A 14,530-nucleotide genomic window follows, 5' to 3' on the forward strand; every position below is an offset into this window, starting at 1 on the left:
ATGCAAATAACTACCTGATTCTGTTGTAATCTTTCTGAACTGTCATAACAAGGCTTTTATGAATTAGGTGCAGGAATTTCTAATGTGCCAATTCCGTCATAAAAGTTGTGCCAATGCTTTATTGAATTGTGGCCAATGTGAGTTCAAATGGACACATGAAGTTTACTTTGGATAGTGACAATGCAGGAGCACAAGAGGGAGACAGGCATAGACAGTTAGGACATAGGAAAAAACTGAACAAAGACCTTTATAGCAGGATCACCAGCTAGTATGAAATGAAAAACTGCAAATTTACAGATATCGAAAAAATATTTTCAAACTACGTTAACATGTGAAAGCTTATTTGAGATTTTGGTGTATAATTAAAGTTTAGGCAATTGTAAAGACTCAGGTTTTTCAAACATGCTATACTTACTGTACCTGCTCTGTGCAATGGTATTGTACAGAGCAGGACCAAACCTCCTTTTCTGGGGTTTCTCACTCCTCCTCTTGTCAGTGTGCCCCCATAGTAAGTCACTTCCTTTGGGTGGTGCACCAGCTCCCTCCCAGGCAGGGCCGTATGCATTCATTGACACACAGAGTGTGTCAGTGGTCCCGACCCATCTCCCTCAATGGCTTCCACTGCCTCAGCAAAGCCTGTGAGAGCAAGGAGAGGGGAGAGAGCCGCTACAGTCAGACACAGACAGACACAGTATTGGATCAAGTGAGGACATGCAGGGAAAGCGTCAAGGTAAATGCGTATAGCCTTTAGAACCATTTTTAAGGGTAAGCTTGGGCGGTTTAGGATATATCAAGACAATTTTTTTAGTAGAAAATTGTTAAATTGTTTTTCTGCATGTGTGCTTTGGGGAGAATTTCCTAAATGTTCTGCATTTCCTATCTCAAGACACAATAGGAAGTGAGAAAAGATGTCTCCAAAGGAAGGGAATTATCCTCCTAGATCATTGTCACCGAAACAATTGTCCATAAAATATATGCCAGAGAGGTTTCTAACCTTTTCCTAATTTATCCAAGATAAAAAAATGGCTTTATTTTCACTTCCATCATCAAGCCCAATGTATATTTTTATCTGGCTAAGAACATTTAAGATTTTAATATTCTTCCTTTTTTAAAACAAATGCCTGCCAGCTTCAAAAGCATAAGCGCTGGATATATGAGCTCCCTAAAGCCTCAAAGTTCAAGCTTTATTAACGCAAACCTCCTTGGTGGGCACCTGGGCATTTTCTTTTCTGGTATGTGTCCCCCCCCCTTGGCATTAGGGACCATTTTGATTAAACAGAGGATCCAAAAGACCAAATAAGTAAACCTTAAAAGAGTTCCTGTGGGAAGGTAGGTTCCTTGTTGCATATGTTAAGTTGTACTGTGATAATAGTCTATAGATTTACAGTCCATAGTAGTATACATTCACCATGCATGAATAATTTATATGGTTGTTTAGATGGATCTGATTTCTGGCATATAATTTCCACTTCACACCATAGTCCCCGCCCTGTAGAAGCTAAGGGGACCCCGAAACGCATTGAGAATATCTTGCCTCAAAGTGGTTCTAAAAGGAAGGTTTATAACTTAATGCATTCTCTGCATTTTTCCCCCAGTGCCCCTCCCCCTTATACTTACTTGAGCCCGATCTTGATCCAGCGATGTGCACAAGGGCGGAGGCTTTCCTGGCTCTCTCCCTCTTCATTGGCTCAGGCACAGCAGCAAGGAGGGAGTGGAGGCGAGGCCGATCCCTGCTCTGTGTGTCAATGGACACACAGAGTGTGGTTCAGGAGCGAGTACGCACTAGTGCACCCCGGAGCAATCAGCTTGCTATGGGGGCACTTGGCAGGAGGGAGGGGACCCGAGAACAGGAGGATCAGGGCTGCTCTGTGCAAAACCATTGCACAGAGCAGGTAGGTATATCCACAGGGCTGGACTAATTCTAATTCTCCAGGTCTCCATGTCCACTAGAAGAAGAAGTCCCATATGTTCTGATTACTAATTTGCCTTACAGAAGCCAAGCAGATAAATAATCATTAATTGCAAAGTTCTCTCATGCTGAACCATGTCCCAGATAGGTGACTGATGAGCACTGCAGGCAAATGTGACCTGACTATTCCTGTGCTCTGTATCATGCGACAGAATGGCAACCATTAGTCACATGACAGAGCTCAAGGAAAGCCAGGCCCCCCCTTTCTGGCAGTACACACCACTGGACCATATGAGATGTAAGTTTTCAAGGGTAAACTTTGTAATAAATTATGGTGCTGCTAGGAGTATGTCTTGGTGCTAGGATAAGTAACTTGGTCAATTTATAAAGCAACGTTATGACCATACCACCACTTTGTCCAGGATTGTAAAGCATGTGGAGCACTAATAAAACGGATGAAGGAAAGAGGGAAAAAAAAGCTGACAGTAGAAACCGGTCATGTGACTGGCCTTTACCTTCAGTCACAGAGTTCTCAATGTTGGTATGCTGGTTAAGCAGAAAGAACTCTGACTTACTGCAAGCTCTACACCTCAGGTCACATTATTTGAATGGACTGTAAATACAGGCCACGGTGTACAGTAATACCTCAGAATACAGGGGAGAGTGAATAGTGGTATCTACTCTGCAATGTAATGGACCCCTAGGGGCTCATTAAAAAGCAGCAGTATGGCTAAAAACACAGCAATATGTTTTAAAATTCTGCCTTGGGGACTCTGAAGTGTTTGACAAAAGAATAAAAACTACAGGAAGGGAGAGACCTGCTTAAGTCACATGACCAGATCTGGTAGATCATAAACCTATTAACGGCATGCAATGCCAAGCAGCGGTTTCCAAAGCGAGCAGAGAGAGAGAGAGAGAGAGAGACATCATTTTGCGCCATGAACAAATCATTAGTAAGACCTCAATTGGAATATGCAGTTCAGTTTTGGGCACCAGTTCACATAAGGAATACTGGGGAATTGGAGAAAGTACAGAGAAAGGCAACCAAACTGATAAGAGGCATGAAGGAAAGATTAGAGGAACTGAATTTATTCTCTTTGGAGAAGAGTAGATTAAGGGGGAATATGATCATCAAGTATAAATACATAAGTGGTCCATATAGTGAACTTGGTGTTCACTATATCACTAAAGTTATTCACTTTAAGGTCATCACAGAGGACAAGGGGGCACTCTTTACGTCTGGAGGAAAAGAGATTTAATCTCCAAATACAGTGCCTTGTAAAAGTATTCATACCCCTTGAAATTTTCCACATTTTGTCATGTTACAACCAAAAACGTAAATGTATTTTATTGGGATTTTACGTGATAGACCGACACAAAGTGTTGGTCTATCACATACCAACATACATACATACCATACCAACACAAAGTGTTGGTCTATCCCAACACATCTAGACCAACACAAAGTGGCACATAATTGTGAAGTGGAAGGAAAATGATAAATGGTTTTCAAAATTGTTTACAAATAAATATCTGAAAAGTGTGGCGTGCATTTGTATTCAGCCCCATTTACTCTGATACCCCTAACTAAAATCTAGTAGAACCAATTTCCTTCAGACGTCAACTTATAAGTAAATATAGTCCACCTGCGTGTCATTTAATCTCAGAATAAATACAGCTGTTCTGTGAAGCCCTCAGAGGTTTGTTAGAGAGCCTTAGTGAACAAACAGCATCATGAAGGCCAAGGAAAACACCAGACAGGTCAGGGATTAAGTTGTGGAGAAGTTTAAAGTAGGGTTAGGTTACAGAAAAATATACCAAGCTTTGAACATCTCACGGAGCACTGTTCAATCCATCATCCAAAAATGATGCAAACCTACCAAGACATTGCCGTCCACCTAAACTGACAGGCCAGGCAAGGAGAGTATTAATCAGAGAAGCAGCCAAGAGGCCCATGGTAACTCTGGAGGAACTGCAGAGATCCACAGCTCAGGTGGGAGAATCTGTCCACAGGACGACTATTAGTCGTGCACTCCACAAATCTGGTCTTTATGGAAGAGTGGCAAGAAGAAAGTCACTGTTGAAAGAAAGCCATAAGAAGTCCTGTTTGCAGTTTGCACATCACCTTTAACATACCATCCCCACCGTGAAACATGGTGGTGTAAGCATTATGTTGTGGGGATGCTTTTCTTCAACAGGGACAGGGAAGTTGGTCAGAGTTGATGGAAAGATGGATGGAGCCAAATACAGGGCAATCTTAGAAGAAAACCTGTTAGAGTCTGCAAAAGACTTGAGACTGGGGCAGAGGTTCACCTTCCAACAGTACAACAACCCTAAACATACAGCCAAAGCTACAATGGAATGGTTTAGATCAAAGCATATTCATGTGTTAGAATGGCCCAAAGTCCAGACCTAAATCCAATTGAGAATCTGTGGCGAGACTTGAAAATTGCTGTTCACAGACGTTCTCCATCCAGTCTGACAGAGCTTGAGCTATTTTGCAAAGAAGAACGGGCAAATATGTCACTCTCTACATGTGCAAAGCTGGTAGAGGCATAACCAAAAATACTTTCAGCTTTAGTTGTAGTGAAAGGTGGTTCTACAAAGTAGTGACTCAGGGGGGCTGAATACAAATGCACGCCACACTTTTCAGATATTTATTTGTAAAAAATGTTGAAAACCATTTATAATTTTCCTTCCACTTCACAATTATGTACCACTTTGTGTTGGTCTATCACATAAAATCCCAATAAAATACCGTATTTATCGGCGTATAACACACACCGGCGTATAACACGCACCCCAATTTAGGAGGGAATTTTAAGGAAAAAAAAACTTTTAGGAGGGGAGTTGAAGGGAAAAAAACTTACATTTAAATGCCCATCATTGCAGCCTTCTCAGTGCAGCCTTGCCCCAGTGCAGCCATGTCAGTGCAGCCTTGTCAGTGCAGCCATCTCAGTGCAGCCTTCTCAGTGCAGCCTTCTCAGTGCAGCCTTCCCCAGTGCAGCCTTCCCCAGTGCAGCCTTGCCCCAGTGCAGCCTTCCCCAGTGCAGCCTTGCCCCAGTGCAGCCTTCCCCAGTGCAGCCTTGCCCCAGTGCAGCCTTCCCCAATGCAGCCTTGCCCCAGTGCAGCCTTCCCCAGTGCAGCCTTCCCCAGTGCAGCCTTGCCCCAGTGCAGCCTTCGATCCCCTGTCCCTGCTTGCTGGGCTTCAAAATCGCCGACCGCGATTTGAAAATGGCGCCGCCGGCGCCGAAATACACAGAGCCGGTCCTCGGCTCTTTCCGGCGGCTCTCGTTTACTTTCGGTTTCACTCGTAGCCCCGAGCGGAGCTATCCGAACCTACTCGGATAGCTCCGCTCGGGGCTACGAGTGAAACCGAAAGTAAACGAGAGCCGCCGGAAAGAGCCGAGGACCGGCTCTGTGTATTTCGGCGCCGGCGGCGCCATTTTCAAATCGCGGTCGGCGATTTTGATATTTTGACAGCTCGGGATCGCAGGGGATCGGCGTATAACACGCACCTGCGACTTTCCCCTGATTTTAAGGGGAAAAAAGTGCGTGTTATACGCCGATAAATACGGTACATTTACGTTTTTGGTTGTAACATGACAAAAGGTGGAAAATTCCAAGGGGTATGAATACTTTTTCAAGGCACTGTATGTAAAGGCTTCTTCACAGTAAGAGCTGTGAAAATGTGGAATACACTCCCTCAAAAGCTGGTTCTGTCCATCTCAGTAGATTGCTTTAACCACTTAAGGACTGAGCCTCTTTTTGAGATTTGTTGTTTACAAGTTAAACATTTTTTTTTGCTAGAAAATTACTTAGAACCCCCAAACATTATACTTTTTTTTCCTAACACCCTAGAGAATAAAATGGCGGTCATTGCAATACTTTCTGTCACACCATATTTGCGCAGCGGTCTTACAATTGCAAAAATAGAATATAAAAATAAAAAATACACTTTTTAAAATTAAAAAATAAAACAACAGTAAAGTTAGATCATTTTTTTTTTATATTGTGAAAGATAATGTTATGTTGAGTAAATTGATACCCAACATGTCACGCATCAAAATTGCGCCAGCTCGTGGAATGGCGACAAATTTTTACCCTTAAAAATCTCCATAGGCGAGGTTTAAAAAATTCTACAGGTTGCATGTTTTGAGTTACAGAGGCGGTCTAGGGCTAGAATTATACCGATTGCGGCGATACCTCAAATGTGTGATTTGAACACCGTTTTCATATGCGGGCACTACTCACATATGCGTTCGCTTCTGCACGCGAGCTCGGTGGGACGGGGCACATTTTAAAAAAATGTTCTTATTTATTTTATTTTTTATTTTTACACTGTTCTTTAAAAAAAATTGTGTCACTTTTATTCCTATTACAAGGAATGTAAACATCCCTTGTAATAGAAAAAAAGCATGACAGGACCTCTTAAATATGAGATCTGGGGTCAAAAAGACCTCGGATCTCATATTTTTACTAAAATGCAATAAAAAAAAGGCCCTTTAAGAGCTATGGGCGGAAGTGACATTTTGACCTCGCTTCCGCCCTGCAATGGTATGGAGACGGGTGGGGGCCATCTTCCCCTCACTCGTCTCCATACCCAGCAAGGAAGAAGATCCGATCGCCTCCGAAGCTGCCGACGGCTCCGGTAAGTGGCGAAGGGCACTGGAGCGTGGCAGGAGGGAGGGCCCTCTCCCGCTGCCGATAAAAGCGATCTTGCGGCGAATCCGTCGCAGAGACCACTTTTATCCGTAAGTGGTTAAAAAAGGCCTGGATTCTTTCCTAAATGTACATAATATAACTGGATACTAGTATTTAAAGGTAAAGTTGTTCCAGGGAATATCTGATTTTCTCTTGGGGGATCAGCAAGCAATTTTTCCCCTGCTGGAGCAAATTGGATCATGCTTTGCTGGGTTTTTTGCCTTCCTCTGGATCAACTGTGGGTATAGGATTGTATATATAGGATTGCAACATTTTTTTATTATTATTTTTTTCCCCCTTTTATTGGTTGAACTAGTTGGACTTGTGCATTTTTTCAACCAGACTAACTATGTACCTATGTTAGTGTAGGGAGTGTTCAGTCTGTGGTAAAATAAGCAAGCAGTGTTTCCCATCTATGACTTGTCTGTAGGGAAAAAGTAGCTGGAAAGCTATTCAACATGTGCTTCCCCTTCAGAGAAAGCACAAGGACTTCTCCCACTTGGTGGTGTGAGACTGACTGCATTTCTCATTTGGAGGAATGCTGAAAATGTGTTCTATCCACTGCAGGGGCATGGGTCTCTCTCTTCTATTTTCTTTTTCTCCAGTATTGCAAGAACTGTTGCAACTTGTTCAAGTGTGCTGCCGCCATAATCCTACATGGCTGATTGTTCAATTAGCATTCTCTGGTGAAGTTGAACATCTTTTTAAGAAGCTTGGTTTGGACTTTGTTTAATCTGAGCCAGTGGGGGACTACTTTCAAATATGGGCTCGTGTCTAGTAAAATAAATGGAACTATGGTTGACAGGAAGAGATTGCAAGTTAGATCAGAGAACCTGGTTTCAGGGTAGACCAGGCTGGGTTGCCCACAGGATGTCCAAGAGCTGGATCTATGGGCTGCTGGGGTGGGGAGCCGCCAAAGCTCAGTCGTGCCCCCCAAAACCAGTGTAAGTATTAGTAAGTGGAGGCTCCAGGGTGCACTGTGCTGCCTCCGCAATGCACCACACTATTTGTTTCCTTGGGGCAGGGGGGCCAACCAGTACGCATGGCATAATTTTTTGCTATGTTTCCAACAGCCAGCCTACCCACACCATATAAATGAATAATGTTGATCCATGGTTCACAGCCAGAAGAGGAGGTGATGTGACTGACTGTGATGTGATGGGAAAGTCTTATGTGAAGGGGAGACTCTGATGTGAAGGGGGGGGGGGGGCTCTGGTGTAGTGAGTGGACTCTGGTGTAACGGGGGACTCTAATGTGATAGGGATTGACTGTGATGTGAAGGGGGCTGACTCTGGTGTGAAGAGGGAACTTTGGTGGGGAGGAGGGAAAAGAAAAAATAAAAGAGGGCGCACCAGCCTTGTTCATTATCCTTAGTAAATTTATTTATAAAAACAGATAAAAACTGCTCACAAACATGTGAAGAAAAACTGCTTTGTAAAAAGTCTTCAAGTGATGGCAATCGGTCTAGGTACAACAGTCTCCAGATGGTGAAGGAGAGGACATGAGGACCACTGCTGGCTGACGAGTTTTGAAGGGATACCTACTTTTGTGGTATAGGACTTTGGTGTAAAGGAGGGGGACTCTGATGTGATGGGGACTGATTATGACATGAACGGGGCTGACTTTGGTGTGAAGGGTGGAACTCTGGTGTAAAGAAAGGAACTCCAATGTGAAATGGGGACTCTGGTGTAATGGGGGACTTTGGAGTGATGGGTAGACTCTTATATTAAGGGGGGAATCTGATGTACTGAAGGGACTCTGATGTGAACGTAGGGGACTTTGATGTGAAGCGAGGGTGCTCTTATGTAAGGGGGAAACTCTGATGTAATGGTGTTACTTAGCGGTGAAGGGGGGACATTGATGTGATGTGGGGATTCTGATATAATAGCGGGACTCTAAAGTAATGGAGGAACTCTGGTGTTAAGGGAGAAAGCTTGTGAGGAGGGGACTCCCCCATGTGGCGCCAAAGGGAAGGTGACAATACATGTTGTCCTGTTACAATACAGTAAAACTATGTGATGGGAAAATCAGAAAAACAAAGACTGCTGTGTTAAAAGAGAAGTATAGGTTTAGGGGAAAAAAATGATACTCACTTAGGTGGATGCAGCGTCGGTCCAATGCTGCATCTGCCCGCTTCTAAGACTGAGAACTGAGCATTCAAAGACTGCTGATCACTCATTTCTCAGCCTTCAGTGAGCAGATTGCCTGGGACTGTCACTTATCTGTTCACTAGGGATGAGCTTCGTGTTCGAGTCAAACCCATGTTCGACTCGAACATCGTCTGTTCGCCCGTTCGCAATTTGGCGAACGATATGGGCCATTCGGACCAAATTCATGTTGCGCGTCACGGCCCATAATTCACTGTGGCATCGCAGTGCATTGCTGGCTGATGATTGACCAAGCATGCACTATGACCCGCATTCTTGGCCAATCACAGCGCCGTCTGTAGAGAGAGCTGTAATTGGCCAAAGCCAGGGTGGCTTTGGACAATTATGGCTCAAGGGGTTTAGTACATGCCCCACACTATATAAGGCCGCCTGCACGGCACCCCTGTGTAGTGTGGCCTGGCGTTGAGAGACAGAGAGACAGTGTCATTTGATTTAAGTTAGATAGATTAGGCAGGACAGTCAGTCAGTTAGCTGCACTTACAGTGTATATATATGCATCCCAGGTGTTGTATGAATATATATATATATGTATGTATATATATATATATATATATATATATATATATATATATACACTGTATTCAGTTTAGCTAGATCCATTCCTGTTATTATCTTCCTACTGACAGGCAGGCAGGTGTTGTTACAGTACAGCTACCTGTAGAATATTGCTGGTGTTCTTCTGATCCTATTAGTACCATAGTCAGACAGCTACACTATTTACAGTTAGTGTAGTGCGTCCTCCTCACAGTGTTCAGCTAAAGCTACAAGTTAGTGTAGTGCACATTGTTCAGCTAAAGCTACAAGTTAGTGTAGTGCGACCTCTGCACAGTGTTCAGCTAAAGCTACAAGTTAGTGTAGTGCACAGTGCTCAGCTAAAGCTACAAGTTAGTGTAGTGTGACCATTGCACAGTGTTCAGCTAAAGCTACAAGTTAGTGTAATGCGTCCTCCTCACAGTGTTCAGCTAAAGCTACAAGTTAGTGTAGTGCGACCTCTGCACAGTGTTCAGCTAAAGCTACAAGTTAGTGTAGTGCATCCTCTGAACAGTGTTCAGCTAAAGCTACAAGTTAGTGTAGTGCACAGTGTTCAGCTAGAGCTACAAGTTAGTGTAATGCGACCTCTGCACAGTGTTCAGCTAAAGCTACAAGTTAGTGTAGTGCGTCCTCCTCACAGTGTTCAGCTAAAGCTACAAGTTAGTGTAGTGCGACCTCTGCACAGTGTTCAACTAAAGCTACAGGTTAGTGTAGTGCGTCCTCCTCACAGTGTTCAGCTAAAGCTACAAGTTAGTGTAGTGCACAGTGTTCAGCTAAAGCTACAAGTTAGTGTAGTGCGACCTCTGCACAGTGTTCAGCTAAAGCTACAAGTTAGTGTAGTGCGTCCTCCTCACAGTGTTCAGCTAAAGCTACAAGTTAGTGTAGTGTGACCTCTGCACAGTGTTCAGCTAAAGCTACAAGTTAGTGTAGTGCGTTCTCCTCACAGTGTTCAGCTAAAGCTACAAGTTAGTGTAGTGCACAGTGTTCAGCTAAAGCTACAAGTTATTGTAGTGTGAACTCTGCACAGTGTTCAGCTAAAGCTACAAGTTATTGTAGTGCGTCCTCCTCACAGTGTTCAGCTAAAGCTACAAGTTAGTCAAGTTAGTGTAGTGCGACATCTGCACAATGTTCAGCTAAAGCTACAAGTTAGTGTAGTGCACAGTGTTCAGCTAAAGCTACAAGTTAGTGTAGTGCAACCTCTGCACAGTGTTCAGCTAAAGCTATAAGTTAGTGTAGTGCACAGTGTTCAGCTAAAGCTACAAGTTAGTGTAGTGCGACCTCTGCACAGTGTTCAGCTAAAGCTACAAGTTAGTGTAGTGTGTCCTCCTCACAGTGTTAAGCGAAAGCTACAAGTTAGTGTAGTGCGCCCTCTAAACAGTGTTAAGCTAAAGCTACAAGTTAGTGTAGTGCACAGTGTTCAGCTAAAGCTACAAGTTAGTGTAGTGTGACCTCTGCAAAGTGTTCAGCTAAAGCTACAAGTTAGTGTAGTGCGTCCTTCTCACAGTGTTCAGCTAAAGCTACAAGTTAGTGTAGTGCGACCTCTGCACAGTGTTCAGCTAAAGCTACAAGTTAGTGTAGTGCGTCCTCTGCACAGTGTTCAGCTAAAGCTACAAGTTAGTGTACTGCGTTCTTTGAACAGTGTTCAGCTAAAGCTACACGTTAGTGTAGTGCACAGTGTTCAGCTATAGCTACAAGTTAGTGTAGTGCGACCTCTGCACAGTGTTCAGCTAAAGCTACAAGTTAGTGTAGTGCGTCCTCCTCACAGTGTTCAGCTAAAGCTACAAGCTAGTGTAGTGCAGTGTTCAGCTAAAGCTACAAGTTAGTGTAGTGCGACCTCTGCACAGTGTTCAGCTAAAGCTACAAGTTAGTGTAGTGCGTCCTCCTCACAGTGTTCAGCTAAAGCTACAAGTTAGTGTAGTGTGACCTCTGCACAGTGTTCAGCTAAAGCTACAAGTTAGTGTAGTGTACAGTGTTCAGCTGAAGCTACAAGTTAGAGTAGTGCGACCTCTGCACAGTGTTCAGCTAAAGCTACAAGTTAGTGTGTGTAGTGCATCCTCCTCACAGTGTTCAGCTAAAGCTACAAGTTAGTGTAGTGCGACCTCTGCACAGTGTTCAGCTAAAGCTACAAGATAGTGTAGTGCATCCTCTGAACAGTGTTCAGATAACGCTACAAGTTAGTGTAGTGTGACCTCTGCACAGTGTTCAGCTAAAGCTACAAGTTAGTGTAGTGCGTCCTCCTCACAATGTTCAGCTAAAGCTACAAGTTAGTGTAGTGCGCCCTCTGAACAGTGTTCAGCTAAAGCTACAAGTTAGTGTAGTGCGACCTCTGCAAAGTTTTGAGCTAAAGCTACAAGTTAGTGTAGTGTGTCCTCCTCACAGTGTTCAGCTAAAGCTACAAGTTAGTGTAGTGCGACCTCTGCACAGTGTTCAGCTAAAGCTACAAGTTAGTGTAGTGCACAGTGTTCAGCTATAGCTACAAGTTAGTGTAGTGCGACCTCTGCAGTGTTCAGCTAAAGCTACAAGTTAGTGTAGTGCATCCTCCTCACAGTAATCAGCTAAAGCTACAAGTTAGTGTAGTGCGACCTCGGCACAGTGTTCAGCTAAAGCTACAAGTTAGTGTAGTGCGTCCTCTGAACAGTGTTCAGCTAAAGCTACAAGTTAGTGTAGTGCACAGTGTTCAGATAAAGCTACAAGTTAGTGTAGTGCGACCTCTGCACAGTGTTCAGCTAAAGCTACAAGTTAGTGTAGTGCATCCTCCTCACAGTGTTCAGCTAAAGCTACAAGTTAGTGCAGTGCGACCTCTGCACAGTGTTCAGCTAAAGCTACAAGTTAGTGTAGTGTGTCCTCCTCACAGTGTTCAGCTAAAGCTACAAGTTAGTGTAGTGCGTCCTTTAAACAGTGTTCAGCTAAAGCTACAAGTTAGTGTAGTGCACAGTGTTCAGCTAAAGCTACAAGTTAGTGTAGTGCGACCTCTGCACAGTGTTCAGCTAAAGCTACAAGTTAGTGCAGTGCGTCCTCCTCACAGTGTTCAGCTAAAGCTACAAGTTAGTGTAGTGCGACCTCTGCACAGTGTTCAGCTAAAGCTACAAGTTAGTGTAGTTCGTCCTCTGAACAGTGTTCAGCTAAAGCTACTAGTTAGCGTAGTGTGACCTCTGCACAGTGTTTAGCTAAAGCTACAAGTTAGTGTAGTGCGTCCTTCTCACAGTGTTCAGCTAAAGCTACAAGTTAATGTAGTGCACCCTCTGCACAGTGTTCAGCTAAAGCTACAAGTTAGTGTAGTGCACAGTGTTCCGCTAAAGCTACAAGTTAGTGTAGTGCGACCACTGCATAGTGTTCAGCTAAAGCTACAAGTTAGTGTAGTGTGTCCTCCTCACAGTGTTCCGCTAAAGCTGCAAGTTAGTGTAGTGCGACCTCTGCACAGTGTTCAGCTAAAGCTACAAGTTAGTGTAGTGCATCCTCTGAACAGTGTTCAGCTAAAGCTACAGGTTGGTGTACTGCACAGTGTTCAGCTAAAGCCTACAAGTTAGTGTAGTGCGACCTCTGCACAGTGTTCACCTAAAGCTACAAGTTAGTGTAGTGTGTCCTCCTCACAGTATTCATCTAAAGCTACAAGTTAGTGTAGTGCGACCTCTGCACAGTGTTCAGCTAAAGCTACAAGTTAGTGTAGTGCGTCCTCTGAACGGTGTTCAGCTAAAGCTACAAGTTAGTGTAGTGCACAGTGTTCAGCTAAAGCTACAAGTTAGTGTAGTGCGACCTCTGCACAGTGTTCAGCTAAAGCTACAACTTAGTGCAGTGTGTCCTCCTCACAGTGTTCAGCTAAAGCTACAAGTTAGTGTAGTACGACCTCTGCACAGTGTTCAGCTAAAGCTACAAGTTAGTGTAGTGCGTCCTCCTCACAGTGTTCAGATAAAGCTACAAGATAGTGTAGTGCGACCTCTGCACAGTGTTCAGCTAAAGCTACAAGTTAGTGTAGTGCACAGTGTTCAGCTAAAGCTACAAGTTAGTGTAGTGCGACCTCTGAACAGTGTTCAGCTAAAGCTACAAGTTAGTGTAGTGCATCCTCCTCACAGTGTTCAGCTAAAGCTACAAGTTAGTGCAGTGCGACCTCTGCACAGTGTTCAGCTAACGCTACAAGTTAGTGTAGTGTGTCCACCTCACAGTGTTCATCTAAAGCTACAAGTTAGTATAGCGCACAGTGTTCAGCTAAAGCTACAAGTTAGTGTAGTGTGACCTCTGCACAGTGTTCAGCTAAAGCTACAAGTTAGTGTAGTGCGTCCTCCTCACAGTGTTCAGCTAAAGCTACAAGTTAGTGTAGTGCGACCTCTGCACAGTGTTCAGCTAAAGCTACAAGTTAGTGTAGTGTGACCTCTGCAAAGTGTTCAGCTAAAGCTACAAGTTAGTGTAGTGCGTCCTTTGAACAGTGTTCAGCTAAAGCTACAAGTTAGTGTAGTGCGACCCTTGCACAGTGTTCAGCTAAAGCTACAAGTTACTTAGTGTAGTGCGTCCTTTGAACAGTGTTCAGCTAAAGCTACAAGTTAGTGTAGTGCACAGTGTTCAGGTAAAGCTACAAGTTAGTGTAGCGCGACCTCTGCACAGTGTTCAGCTAAAGCTACAAGTTAGTGTAGTACGTCCTCCTCACAGTGTTCACCTTAAGCTACAAGTTAGTATAGCGCACAGTGTTAAGCTAAAGCTACAAGTTAGTGTAGTGCGACCTCTGCACAGTGTTCAGCTAAAGCTACAAGTTAGTGTAGTGCGTCCTCCTCACAGTGTTCAGCTAAAGCTACAAGTTGGTGTAGTGCAACCTCTGCACAGTGTTCAGCTAAAGCTACAAGTTAGTGTAGTGTGACCTCTGCAAAGTGTTCAGCTAAAGCTACAAGTTAGTGTAGTGCGTCCTTCTCACAGTGTTCAGCTAAAGCTACAAGTTAGTGTAGTGCGACCTCTGCACAGTGTTCAGCTAAAGCTACAAGTTAGTGTAGTGCGTCCTCTGCACAGTGTTCAGCTAAAGCTACAAGTTAGTGTAGTGCGTTCTTTGAACAGTGTTCAGCTAAAGCTACACGTTAGTGTAGTGCACAGTGTTAAGCTAAAGCTACAAGTTAGTGTAGTGCGACCTCTGCACAGTGTTCAGCTAAAGCTACAAGTTAGTGTAGTGCGTCCTCCTCACAGTGTTCAGATAAAGCTACAAGCTAGTGTAGTGCAGTGTTCAGCTAAAGCTACAAGT

The sequence above is a fragment of the Aquarana catesbeiana genome, linkage group LG13, assembly GCF_042186555.1.
Source record: "Aquarana catesbeiana isolate 2022-GZ linkage group LG13, ASM4218655v1, whole genome shotgun sequence".
In the NCBI taxonomy this organism is placed as follows: Eukaryota; Metazoa; Chordata; class Amphibia; order Anura; family Ranidae; genus Aquarana; species Aquarana catesbeiana.